General features: G+C 44.2%; 1 protein-coding gene across 1 annotated transcript in view; it reads left to right on the top strand.

Annotated features, from left to right (window-relative positions):
* Positions 1-715: 715 nt before the first annotated feature.
* The window catches only part of LOC116510340 (P2Y purinoceptor 2-like), a 37,581-nt gene continuing 23,874 nt past the window's right edge, over positions 716-14,422 (top strand). The window contains exon 1 of the mRNA XM_032219851.1: positions 716-1,058. The gene's annotated coding sequence lies outside the window, so the exon portion shown is untranslated. The remainder of the gene's footprint in view (positions 1,059-14,422) is intronic.

Here is a 14,422-nt window from a genome sequence, read left to right as displayed (position 1 = left end):
TTTACAAACATTGAATAAAAGACATCTATGGAGAATCTAAATCATTCAGGTCGTGGTTGCCCCAAAAGTGCTTTTTTCAGGAGGCAAATGGACTTTCTGTTTATTTTTTTCTTTCGAAGATGTTTCTCTTCTCCACCAAGAAGCTTCTTCAACTCTGACTGGATGGTGGGGAAGGGAAGGATTGATGCTCCTTGCAGACAGCTGGTCATTTGCATCCTTATAGAGGGTTGTTGAGGCCACTGGGAGCTTTACCTGTGTCCTCAGGGTGCAAATGAGTGTGGAGCCTTCTTGGATCCTGCAGAAAGCACAGCTCCACAACACAATCCTTTTGGCAGTTCCAAGATGCCCCCACACCCATTTGCACCCCTCAGGTGACCCTGAGGACACAGGTAAACCTCCAAGTGGCCGCAACGACGCTCTCAAAGGATGCAAATGACCAGCTGTCTGCAAGGAATATCAATCCTTTCATCCCTTCATCCAGTCAGAGCTGAAGAAGCTTCTAGGAGGAGAAGCGAAACGCTTTCAAAGAAAAACCAGAAATTACAGTCGCCTCTTGGGGGGGAAAAAAATCACCTTTGAGTTGAACAAGAGTGTCAATTCTGGGCTTGGACACCTGGGGGCAGCAAGGAGTCACTTTGGACTTCGGTTCATATCCCTTTCTCTGACCAAGAGTTAAAAGTTTTGCCGAAGTTTTGTCCCGACTTTGCTTTGGAGTTGAACAGAGGGGGGAGTGAGCGGCAAAGAGTTGAGCAGGGGGGGAGCGAGCGGCAAAGAGCCGGTGCCCTCCCTCCTGGGCCATCCAAGCACGGGTTGGCCCTGGGAAGGCACCAGCGGGCACGCCTCCTCCTTCCTCTTCTTCTCCTCTTTCACCACCAACTCTGTTGCGGTGGAGGCTGCTGGTTTCAGGCAGCTTTGGCTGGAGCAACATCTCTGGGAGAAAACACGGAAGGTCCAGAGGAGGGGAATGAAGGCAGCCTTCCCGTTGGGGGGTTGAAGATGAACCCCAAAAGGAGCCAAGCAACGTGAGAGACAGCCAACTCGGGAATAACCCTGGAAGGGTAAGTGGGGGGCGGGGGAACGGGGGGGGGGGGGTGAGGTGGCACAGCTTATGATGTGTACAGATTGCTGAAACCAGCCGGGTGCGATGTGCTTCGGATTGCCTCTGGGCGCATTCCGGCAGTCTCTGGCTCCCTTGATAACAGCTTCATTGAAAGTTACAGCGAGGAAGATGAAAACTCACAGAAGCTGGTGTTTCAAGTAAGGGAAAGAGAAGAAGGGACGGGAAGGGAAGGAAAGGAAAGGAAAGGAAAGGGAGAGAGGAAAGCAAGCGAGGGAGGGAGGGTGAGAAAGAAAGAAATGGGAAAGAAAGAAAGAAAGAAAGAGAAAGAAAGAAAGAAAGAGAAAAAGAAAGAGAAAGAAAGAAAGAGAAAGAAAGAAAGAAAGAGGGAGGGGGGGAAGTAAGGAAAGAGAAAGGAAAAAAAGAAAGAGGGAGGGAGTAGAGAAAGAAGGAAGGAAGAAAATAAAAAGAAAGGAGGAAGAGAAACAAAGAAAAAGAAAGAGAAAGGAGAAGGAGGGAGGAAGGAGGTAGAAAAGAGGGAAGGAAGAAAAGAAAGAAGGAATGACACAAGAAAGCAAGAAAGGAAAGAAAGAAAAAAGAAAGAAGAGGGAGAAAGGAAGACAAGAAAAAGAAAGGAAAGAGAAAGAAAGAAAGAAAGAGGGAGGGAGTAGAGAAAGAAGGAAGGAAGAAAAGAAAAAGAAAAGAGGGAGATAGAAAGAAAGAAAAATAAAAAGAAAGTTAAGAAAGAAAAAGAAAGGAGGAAGGGAAACAAAGAAAAAGAAAGAGAAAGGAGAAGGAGGGGGGAAGGAGATAGAAAAGAGGGAAGGAAGAAAAGAAAGAAGGAATGGCACCAGAAAGAAAGAAAGGAAAGAAAGAAAAAACGAAGGAGAGGGAGAAAGGAAGACAAGAAAGAGAAAGGAAAGAAAGAAAGAAAGAGGGAGGGATTAGAGAAAGAAAGGGGAAGAAAAGAAAAAGAAAAGAGGGAGATAGAAAGAAAGAGAAAGAAAGAAAAAGAAAGAAAATTAAGAAAGAAAAAGAAAGAAAATTAAGAAAGAAAAAGAAAGGAGGAAGGGAAACAAAGAGAAAGGAGAAGGAGGGAGGAAGGAGATAGAAAAGAGGAAAGGAAGAAAAGAAAGTAGGAATGACCCAAGAAAGAAAGAAAGAAAAGAAAGAAAAAACGAAGGAGAGGGAGAAAGGAAGACAAGAAAGAGGGAGAGAAAGAAAGAAAGAAGTAATGAAGGAGAAAGGGGCGAAGGAAGGACAGAAAGAGGAAGGGAGGGAAGGAGAGAGGGAGGCTGAAGGAATGAAAGAAACTGAAAGTGCAGGAAAAAGAAGGAAATATAAATGTAAACTAAACACTGGATCCATGTCTACTATACAACTTTATATTTTTCTTTCTACTATTGTTTCCAGTCAACAAAGCCACATATCCTAATTTGGTTTTGTTTCCTGTTTCATGCAAAAAAAAAGATCCAAAAGGGACTTTCAATCAGCATCCAATTTCATCCACACTTTTTCCCTAACCGGAGCTGTCAATTTTCTGCTTTTGCCCAGCTCTCTCCTGTTCTACAATAATAGAACCACAGAGTGGGAAGGGACCTCAGAGGTCTTCTAGTCCAACCCCCTGTTCAGGCAGGAAGCCCTCTACTGTTTCACACAAAGGGCTGTCTGGATCTCTTCTTAAAAACTTCCAGTGTGGGAGCACCCACTCCCAAGGGGAAACCCAAGAAAGGGTTTTCCTGACCCTGCGCCACAAGCCCAGGGGGTTGGACTAGATGACCTCCAAGCTCCCTTCCAACTCTGTTATTCTGCTATCCTTCCTTCTTTCCTTCCTTCCTTCCTTCCTTCCTTCCTTCCTTCCATCCTTCCTTCCTTCCGTCTCACTGGAGGTTTTTAAGAAGAGATTAGACAACCATTTTCTGGAATGATATAGGGTTTTCTGCCTAAGCAGGGGGTTGGACTAGAAGACCTCCAGGGTCCCTTCCAGCTCTGTTATTCTGCTATCCTTCCTTCCTTCCTTCCTTCCTTCCTTCCTTCCTTCCTTCCCTCCCTCCCTCTCACTGGAGGTTTTTAAGAAGAGATTAGACAATCATTTCTCCGGAATAATATAGGGTCTCCTGCCTGAGCAGGGGGTTGGACTAGATGACCTCCAAGCTCCCTTCCAATTCTGCTACTCTGCTATCCGTTTTACATTTTATTCTGCTTTTCTTCTTGCGCAGTTTACGGAAGGTTACCCTCTCTACGTTTTCGATCAGTTCTCTCTCTTCCCTTCCCTGGTTCCCACTCAGCCACCCTTCCTGCTATTTTTAGAATCCATTTTCTCACCTCTGGCTTTAAATAGGTTGGGACCTGCCCAAGGTTGATCTAGGATATCAGACAACATCTGAACATGACCGGGAGACTCCAGTTCCAATAACAGAATAACAGGAGAATTGGGAGGGACCTTGGAGGTCTTCTAGTCCAGCCCTCTGCTCAAGCAGGAGACGCCATACCATTCCAGAGAAATGCCAGTCCAATCTTTTCTTAAAATCCTCCAGGGATGGAGGCACCCACAACTTCTGGTGGCAAATAGTTCCACAGGTTAATTGTCCTTACTTTCTGGAAATTTCTCCTTAGATCCAGGTTGCTTCTCTCCTGAATTAATTTCCATCATCCTGCTTTTAAGTGCTTTGGAGAATAGCTTGACTCCCTCTTCTTTGGGGCAGCCCCTGAGATATTGGAAGACTGCTATCATGTCTCCCCTAGTCCTTCTTTTCATTAAACTAGACATACCTAGTTCCTGCAACCGTTCTTCATATGTTTTAGTCTCCGGTGCCCTAATCATCTTCGTTATACTGTGATTTATGTTATAATCTGATTTATGACAGTTTATATGACTTACGACCGTTTTTCCACACTTACAACCGTTACGCCATCCGTCATGGTCAGGGGATCAAAATTTGGATGCTTGTCAATTGGTTCCTATTTATGATGCTTGCTGTTCCCAGGGTCACGCGGTCCAATTTTTGGGACTTTCCGGCAAGGAAAGTCAATGGAGACACGAGATTCACTTAACGACTTTCTTACTAACTTAACAACTGCAGTGATTCACTTAACAACGGTGGCAAGAAAGGCTGTAACGTGGGACGAAGCTCACTTAAGATCTGTCTCGCTTAAGAATGGAAATTTGGGGCTCAGGTCTGGTTATATGTCAAAATATTTTAGAGTTGCCGGGGTTTGTGGTATAAGATGAAAGTTAAATCTGGAAAAAAAAAATTACTCCCCATTTCTTGTGTTTATAGAGCTGCGTTTTTCAAATCTGGCATCGTGAAGGAACTCAATGTCCAGAATTCCCCAGCCGTATCTCTAGCTCTCTTTTTAAAAACATCAAAACGTTTAACATTTTAATATGAGATATCTGTAACTGTCCACATCTACAAACTGTCTTTTCTAAAATATTTAAAATATTCAAATCTTCCTGGATGATTTTAAGAAAAAAAAAACACACACCCTGATTTTAAAAGCGTTTTTATTATGGTGTTCTAGTTATATTATTTGTTAGTATTTGAGGAGTTGGTGGATTTAAACAGAAATCTCAGTTTAATATGTAACCGTTTGCTGGCAGGCTGAAGGTTTTGATAGCCGAACAATTTAATGAGTGACATCGAATATTAGTCCTAACTAAATTAAGCCTTTTCTCCAGCTCAGAGTCATTCAGATAGTGCTGGGTTTCATCACATCCCCCATAATCCCCGGTAAAAGCCAACTGAATAACAGCTTGTAAAAAATAAGACACGCTTAAATCCGTGGGGGAAAAGTGTTTATTTCGAAGCAGTCCTTAACTTCTGACCATAATTGTGCTTTCCCATTATGGTCATAAGTCGAGGACTGCTTCTAAACACAGATAGTCCTCGGCTTACGATAATTTGTGTAGTGACAGCTAAAGTTACAATGGCACTGAAAACAGTGACTTATGACCAATTTTCATACTTATGACGGTCACAGCATCCCCATGGCCACAAGATTGACATTCAGATGCTTGTCAATGGACTCACATTTATGACGGTCCCGGAGTCGTGCGGTCCCCTTTTGCGACCTTCGGACAGGGCAAAGTCAACGGGGAAACCAGATCCGCTTAACGACGGTGCTACTAATTTAAGAACTGCAGGGATTCACTTAACAGAGACGGCGAGGAAAGTCGTACCACGGGACTGATTTAATTTCTCACTCAGCAACATAAAATTTGGGCTCCGTTGTGGTCTTAAGTTGAGGACTGCCTGTTGCCACCCGCCTATTACAGTCGCAAGACAGGGCGGTCGTAAAACTGGTCATCAGGCTACCGAGCCCGGTTTTACAATCATTTTGTGCCCTGCTAGTTGATCAAACTCGCTGGGCAGTTCTTCTAAAAACTGGTTGTAAAATTGTAGTTGTAAATTGTGGTTGCGTAAACATGGGATACGGCAGATAGTCATAAATGCCAACCAGTTGCCAAGTGCCCCCAAAACAATGCTACGACCACTGGCTGGCAGGATCGGGTGGCCGTCGTAACTTCAGGTCGCAAATACCTTCCTGGGGACCCGTTGTAATTTTGGTCACAAGTCGAGAACTGTCTGCACTCAGTGACATCCTGCCTTTCCATTCTACCCAACGATGCGTCAACTACAGGGAGTCCTTGACTTATAATGATTCGTTTAGTGACCGTTTCAGTTACAAAGGCACTGAAAAAAATTACTTATGACCGTTTTTCACACTTATGACCATTGTAGTCACGTGGTCCAAACTCGGACACTTGGCAACTGGCATGTATGTACTTATGACGGTCGCAGTGTCTTGGGGGGGGGGTCACAGGATCCCTTTTTGCGACCTTCTGACAAGCAAAGCCAACGGGGATTCACTTAACAGCCGGGTGGCTAACTTAACGACGGCAGCGACTTGCTTAACAACCGTGGCAAGAAAAGTTGTAAAATGGATTAAAAACTCACTTAACAGCTGACTCGCTTAGCAATAGAATTTTGGGGCTCAATTGTGGTCGTAAGTCGAGGACTAGCTGCAAACCTGGATTGTGACTTGTGTGCAGCTACGGAAAACTTTAATTGTAGGTTCCGGTCTCCTGTTGAGGAGAGGTGCTGATAATCCAGTCTTTATTATAGTTTATTTATTATAACTATCTGTTATAAACTATTATAATAAAAATATCAATGTTAGTGATGATGATATAGTAACAGTAACAATATTAGAAATAATGATAACAATAATATGAAGAAGAAGAAGAAGAAGAAGAAGAAATGATATTTGTGATAATTTTTAAATGCTCAGTTGACTTGAGTTTCATGCTTAATGAATAAAAGAGGGAAGAAGAAAGAGAAGGAGGAGGAGGAGGAGGAGGAGAAGAAATGATATTTTTGATAATTTTTAAATGTTCAGTTGACTGAGTTTCATGCTTAATGAATAAAAGAGGGAAGAAGAAAGAGGAGGAGGAGGAGGAGGAGAAGAAGAAATGATATTTTTGATAATTTTTAAATGTTCAGTTGACTGAGTTTCATGCTTAATGAATAAAAGAGGGAAGAAGAAAGAGGAGGAGGAGGAGGAGGAGGAGGAGGAGGAGAAGAAGAAGAAGAAGAAATGATATTTTTGATAATTTTTAAATGTTCAGTTGACTGAATTTCATGCTTAATGAATAAAAGAGGGAAGAAAGAGAAGGAGGAGGAGGAGAAGGAGGAGGAGGAGAAGAAGAAATGATATTTGTAATAATTTTTAAATGTTCAGTTGACTGAGTTTCATGCTTAATGAATAAAAGAGGGAAGAAGAAAGAGGAGGAGGAGGAGGAGGAGGAGGAGAAGAAGAAGAAGAAATGATATTTTTGATAATTTTTAAATGTTCAGTTGACTGAGTTTCATGCTTAATGAATAAAAGAGGGAAGAAGAAAGAGGAGGAGGAGGAGGAGGAGGAGGAGGAGGAGGAGGAGAAGAAGAAGAAGAAGAAATGATATTTTTGATAATTTTTAAATGTTCAGTTGACTGAATTTCATGCTTAATGAATAAAAGAGGGAAGAAAGAGAAGGAGGAGGAGGAGAAGGAGGAGGAGAAGAAGAAGAAATGATATTTGTAATAATTTTTAAATGTTCAGTTGAGTTTCATGCTTAATGAAAAAAAGAGGGAGGAAGAAAAAGAAGGAGGAGGAGAAGAAGAAGAAATAGCAACACACAGTTATACAATCCCTTGTCGACTGATTAGGACCCAGGCAGAACCCACAATAGTATTCATACAACCTTGGCTAACACCCCAGACACAGCAAAGGGTTTCTTGGTGGTGTGAAGGTTGCATCGTTGTGTGATGACACAAGGATTGCATTCCTGACCGGGTTAGGTAATACCCAAGACAGCCTTCTGTGATTATTTAAGTTTAGATTTAATTGTCTTGTTTGCTTAACATGGTACCAATGGTTGAGGGGTTTAGCAACAGCACCTGGAAATTTGCGAGCCTCTAAATTCACGGAGATCCCCCCGGAAGTAGTGGATGATCCTTTGAATAAATTAACCTACCTGTAAAAACAGTATTTTTCATTTTTGAAGCTGCCTGGGGAATCCTGGGAGTTGAAGTCCAGCCATCTTCCAGTTGCCAATGTTGAAAAACCCTGCTTTAGTGGGGAAAAAATTGATATTCAGGAGGTTCTAGCATAGTTAAGTGTCCTGGCCCTGTTTTTAATGAGAGATGAATCATTGGCAAAAGTACTACACCAAAGTTTTTCGAACAATTAGAATTAATGCCAGTGAGCCTATATGAATTAAAAGGGGAGGAAAAAGAAAACATGGAAGCTGCAATATCCAGATGTCCTCAAGATGGCAATAATGAGACGCACAGCCAATCTCAAACTCTTTGCTGACCCCTTCTGATCATCCGTTTTGGTGCAGGTAGTCCTTAACTTTGAACAGCTCATTTAGCGACCCTTCGAAGTTACGACAGCGCTGAAAACAGTCACTTATGACCATTTTTCACACTGGGAAGGAGGCTTAGTGTTAAATAATGTGAAATACAGATAGTCCTCAATTTACAACAGTTCTCTTAGTGACTGTTGTAAGTTACAACGGCACTGAAAAAAGTGACTTATCACGGTTTTTCATGCTTATGACCGTTGCAGCATCTCTGTGGTTAGGTGATCAAAACTCGGACACTTGGCCACTGACTCATATTTATGACGGTTGGAGTATCCTGGGGTCATGTGACCCCCTTTTGTGACCTTAGGACGAGCAAAGGCAATGGGGAAGCCAGATTCACTTAACAACCCTGTTACTAACTTAACAACGGAAATGATTCATTTAACAACAGTGGCATGAACTGTCGTAAAACGGGGCAAAAATCATTGAAGTGTTTCACTTAGCGACAGAAATGTTGGGCTCAACTCTGGTTGTAAGTCGAGGACTCCCTGCATATAAAGTTTTTTAAAAAAGGAAGCTGCAATAACCAGATATCCTCAAGATGGCGGTAAAGAGACAGGCAGAAAAATCACAACTCTTTGCTGGCCTCTAATGGCCATCCATTTTTGGCACTTCCTGTGCAATGAAATATTTTGATGGTTTTGCCGTCTGGTCCCTCCAAACATTTTGGTACGACTCCATGGATAACACACTCCATCTTTCTACACCCCCCAAGGACCTGGGCTAGGAATATGTGGTTGTTTGATTAGGTGAAAGATATTTTACTTATTTATTTATTAAATGTATAAGCCGCTCATCTCACTATTAAGCCGCTCTGGCCGCCTTATCAGATAAAAAATGAGAATATAAAACCTCACGGTGATTAATTATGAATGAAATGGATAGAAATCCACCTACGTACCTCCTTATTCATTCTATGTATTGTCGTTGGTCTCTGAAGCAAGGAGTAAATGAGCAGGATATTGTGCAAAATGTGGCAATTACGGGAACTTAAATCATTTCTTGCAAACTGGAGGACTGTCATGGTCACAGGACTCCAATTCCGATCAATCAACAGATGTAACAGAAACAACAAACCCCCAAACACCAAGATTTGCCGCTGTATGTACTCTTTTCGAAGAGTATTTGACATTTGGGATGTTACACTGTGTGTAAATGTGCCTGCCGTATCCCAGATCAGCCACTTAATCTCTTTTTCTGAACAGGATGGAAGAGATGCTTCAGATCATCTCTTTTTTTTTTTTTAAATCCTTGAGGTCATCTAGCCTGACCCCGTTTTCTCAGGGCAGGAACCCACATCCAATGATCCCAGACAGAGGAAATCCAGCTTCCATCTTGAACAAATCCAACAAAAAAGAGGCTCCCATCTCCTTAGATCATCGATTCCCCCCTCAGTTTTTTACGCGGATCAAATTTTGCTAGGATTTCATCAGGATTTGCTTGTCTGTAACCTGAATCCATTCTAAACCAGCGTTTCTCCACCTCAGCAGTTTTAAGATGTGGGGACTTTCAACTTGCATTCAGGTTGGGGGATTCTGGGAAACGCTGGTTGAGGAATTCAGGAACTCACGGTCTCCTAGCGATTGGCCCAAAGTCATCCCGCTGGCTTTCGTGACTAAGGCGAAACTAGAATTTACCATCTCCTAGGATTGGTCCAAAGTCACACAAACCAGTTTTCATGGCTAAGGTGGGATTAGAACTCACTGTCTCCTGGTGACTGGTCCAAAGTCACACAAACCAGTTTTCATGCTTAAGGCTGGACTAGAACTCACCATCTCCTAATGAAAGGCCCCAAAGTCGCCCAGCTGGCTTTCATGCCTAAGACAGAACTAGAACTCACCATCTCCTGGTCATTGGCTCAAAGTCACCCAGCCAGTTTTTGTGCCTAGGGCAGAACTAGAACTCACCCTCTCCTAGGGAAAGGCCCCAAAGTCACCCAGCCGGCTTTCATGCCTAAGGCTGGACTAGAACTCACCATCTCCTGGTAATTGGCCTAGCCGGCTTTCATGCCTAAGACGGAACTAGAACTCCCCATCTCCTAGTGAGTTTTTGTGCCTGACGCAGAACTGGAATTCACCATCTCCTAGTGAAAGGCCCCAAAGTCACCCAGCCGGCTTTCATGCCTAAGGCTGGACTAGACTAGTCCTTTTCGTAAGAGCCGAGGTGGCGCAGTCGTTAGGGTGCAGTACTGCAGGCCACTTCAGCTGACTGTTATCTGCAGTTTGGCGGTTCAAATCTCACCGGCTCAAGGTTGACTCAGCCTTCCATCCTTCCGAGGTGGGTAAAATGAGGACAAAGACTGTGGGGGCGATATGCTGAAAGCCCTATGAAGCGGTATATAAGTCTAACTGCTATTGCTATTGCTATTAACAAATCCTGGCCAAAAAACCCAGTGTAAAAATTGGACGAAACTTGCTTCGCAAGCGTCCTCCTGCGCTTAATAGGAATTCCGGCCTCAATCGCGGCCGCGTAAGACCTTAAGACGACTGTATGGTTTTCTGCAAGCTTCCCCTTCATCCGTAGAGTTTTATTTCTCGGTTGAAACGGCAGCGAATGCCTGCCGGCCCTTGAAAAAAGGGAGATTGCAGAATTTTCTGCATTGCAGGAGACCCTCTGCGGTTTGGAAAGCAGAGATTTGCCTGGAAATCTCCAAATCCGACTGCCCCAGTCTTTCCCCCCCAGCCTATCTGGGCTTGGAGCTGTTTATTCCTCTCCCACTGATGTCCGATGGGTCGCCCTGTGGCCAGGCCTGACCTTTCCGCCAGCCGGCCCTTTGTTCTCGCGGTATCGGAGCCTGGCTGTTGAACAATAAGCTCTGGAATCAAAAGAGAGTCTTTGGAATTCGGCATTCTCACATTTCATGAGGACCCGGGCAGGACGAAGGTCTCACACCTGCATTCCTTCTGGCTGATCCTTGCCAGAGGTTTAAAACTGGGGGGGAAAACCTCTGCAATTCTCAGCCTTGGGAACTTGAAGCCGGAAGGACTTCAACTCCCAGAATTCCCCAATGCCAGCATGGCTCCAGATACCATAGGACAGTGTTTCTCAACCTTGGCAACTTGAAGATGTCCGGACTTCAACTCCCAGAATTCCCCAGCCAGCGAATGCTGGCTGGGGAATTCTGGGAGTTGAAGTCAGGACATCTTCAAGTTGTCAAGGTTGAGAAACACTGCCATAGGAGTATTTCTTCCTCAAAGCAAACTTAAGCTGGGTGGACTTCAACTCCCAGAATTCCCCAGCCGCCATGACTCCATATCCCATAATAGTGTTTGTTCCCCTCAGCAAATATAAACTGGGTGGACTTCAACTCCCAGAATTCCCCAGCCGCCATGAGTCCATATCCCATAATAGTGTTTGTTCTCCTCAGCAAATTTAAGCTGGGTGGACTTCAACTCCCAGAATTCCCCAGCCGCCATCACTCCATATCCCATAATAGTGTTTGTTCCCCTCAGCAAATATAAACTGGGTGGACTTCAACTCCCAGAATTCCCCAGCCGCCATGAGTCCATATCCCATAATAGTGTTTGTTCCCCTCAGCAAATTTAAACTGGGTGGACTTCAACTCCCAGAATTCCCCAGCCGCCAGGACTCCATATCCCATAATAGTGTTTGTTCCCCTCAGCAAATTTAAACTGGGTGGACTTCAACTCCCAGAATTCCCCAGCCGCCATGGCTCCATATCCCATAACAGTGTTTGTTCCCCTCAGCAAATATAAACTGGGTGGACTTCAACTCCCAGAATTCCCCAGCCGCCATGAGTCCATATCCCATAATAGTGTTTGTTCCCCTCAGCAAATTTAAACTGGGTGGACTTCAACTCCCAGAATTCCCCAGCCGCCATGAGTCCATATCCCATAATAGTGTTTGTTCCCCTCAGCAAATTTAAACTGGGTGGACTTCAACTCCCAGCATTCCCCAGCTGCCATGACTCCATATCCCATAATAGTGTTCTTCCCCTCAAGAAACTTAAATTGGGTGGACTTCAACTCCCAGAATTCCCCAGCGGCCATGATTCCATATCCCTAACCCTCAGCAAATTTAAACTGGGTGGACTTCAACTCCCAGAATTCCCCAGTGCTGTCATGGCTCCAGATGCCATAGCAGTGTTTCTTATTCTTCTTCTTAAGCGTGGTGGACTTCAACTCCCAGAATTCCCCAGCCAGCAATATCCACCCAGCTTAAATTTGCTGAAATGGAATAACACTCCCATGGGATATGGAGTCACTCCAGCTGGGGATTCTGGGAGTTGAAATCCACCCCGCTTACAGTTGCTGAGAGGGAGAAAGTCTGAAGTAGGAATGAGAATAATGGCGGCTGGGGAATTCTGGGAGTTGAAGACCCCACACCTACCAAGACTGAGCAATGATACCGAAAAACCTTCTGAGGTTGATTGATTGATTGATTTGCTTTCTTCCTTATCAAATTTAACCTTGGGGATCTATTCGACCTTGCTGGGGGTTGGACTAGAAGACCTCCAAGGTCCCTTCCGACTCTATTATTCTATTTCTTGTGTTCTATGTCGCCCAACGCCATCCAGTAATTAAACAAGTTGGTTTAATTACTGCAACAATTCACTGCAACAATTACTTAACAACCCGTCAAACGGGGCGAAACTCACTTAACGAATTTCTCGTTGAGCCACCTAAATTTGGGGCTCAGTTGTGGCTGTGAGTCCCGTATTCACACTTACAACCATGTCAACATCATGGGATGAGCATTCAAATGCTTGGCCACCGACTCACATTTACGACGGTCGCAGTGTCCCCGGGGAATCCCCTTTTCGTGACCTTGTGACTAGCAATAAGTTTTCTTTTTTAGACTCAGAATAACTTTATGGTCACTTTCAATGTATGCAAATTGGCATGCCTTAAAATGAGATTTCGTTGCATTCAGCTCTCAAATATACACCACTTCCAATAGACTCCACGTAAACAGGACAAAATATAAATACCAAATTATGCAGATAACCACATATATGATACCGAGAAACAGCACAGTCTAATTCAGGTGTATACACAATTTCTTGATTTGGGTGTGTCCTTTGTTCCTCCTAGCATGTCTGGTTTAATGAAAAGAAGGACCAGGGGAGACATGATAGGAGTCTTCCAATATCTCAGGGGTTGCCCCAAAGAAGAGGGAGTCAAGCTATTCTCCAAGGCACCTGAGGGCAGAACAAGAAGAGCAATGGGTGGAAACTAATCAAGGAGAGAAGCAACTTAGAACTAAGGAGAAATTATCTGATAATCAGAACAATTAACCAGTGGAACAGAAGTTGCCACCAGAAGTTATGAATGCCCCAACACTGGAAGTCTTTAAGAAGATGTTGAGATAACCATTTGTCTGAAGAGGTGTAGGGTTTCCTGCCTGAGCAGGGGGTTGGACTAGAAGTCCTCCAAGGTCCCTTCCAACTCTTGTTATTCTATTCTAGACAAGATGGGCGTGAAGGATTTAGAAGATTGATGATGCGGCAGAACGGATTGTGGTGCCGCATGAACAGGATTAAGCGTGCAATGTTCAAACATGTTCTCCTTTTTTGAACACAGCACCTCCCTTCCTCTCCTTAAATAGAAGCCTCGCAGCCCCGTAACCTGTTAGATTTCTGCCTGCTGGGGGATTTTATTCTGCTCCACCTTTCAGAGATGAAAGCAGAATATAGGAGAACAAGAATTGGAAGGGACCTTCGAGGTCTTCTAGTCCAACCCTCTGCTCAGGCAGGAAAGCCTAAACTATTCCAGAAAAAATCTCCCGAGTGGCTTTGCAATCGCTAGGAAATGGTGAGTTCTAGTCCGACCTTTGCCGTGAAAGCCAGCTGGCTGACGGACGATCACTAGGAGACGGTGAGTTCTAGTCCCGCCTTAGACAGAAAACTAGTTGTCAGACTATGGACCAATCACCAGGAGACGGTGAGTTCTAGTTCCGCCTTAGACATGAAAGCTAGTTGTCAGACTATGGACCAATCACCAGGAGACGGTGAGTTCTAGTTCCGCCTTAGACATGAAAGCTAGTTGTCAGACTATGGACCAATCACCAGGAGACGGTGAGTTCTAGTTCCGCCTTAGACATGAAAGCTAGTTGTCAGACTATGGACCAATCACCAGGAGACGGTGAGTTCTAGTTCTGCCTTAGACATGAAAGCTAGTTGTCAGTCTATGGACCAATCCCCAGGAGACGGTGAGTTCTAGTCCCGCCTTAGACAGGAAAGCTAGTTGTCTGACTATGGACCAATCACCAGGAGACGGTGAGTTCTAGTTCCGCCTTAGACATGAAAGCTAGTTGTCAGACTATGGACCAATCACCAGGAGACGGTGAGTTCTAGTCCCGCCTTAGCTATGAAAGCTAGTTGTCTGACTATGGGCCAATCACCAGGAGACGGTGAGTTCTAGTCCCGCCTTAGCCATGAAAGCTAGTTGTCAGACTATGGACCAATCACCAGGAGACGGTGAGTTCTAGTC

The sequence above is a fragment of the Thamnophis elegans genome, chromosome 6, assembly GCF_009769535.1.
Source record: "Thamnophis elegans isolate rThaEle1 chromosome 6, rThaEle1.pri, whole genome shotgun sequence".
Lineage (NCBI taxonomy): Eukaryota > Metazoa > Chordata > Lepidosauria > Squamata > Colubridae > Thamnophis > Thamnophis elegans.
This window is presented reverse-complemented; position numbering and strand designations above follow the sequence as displayed.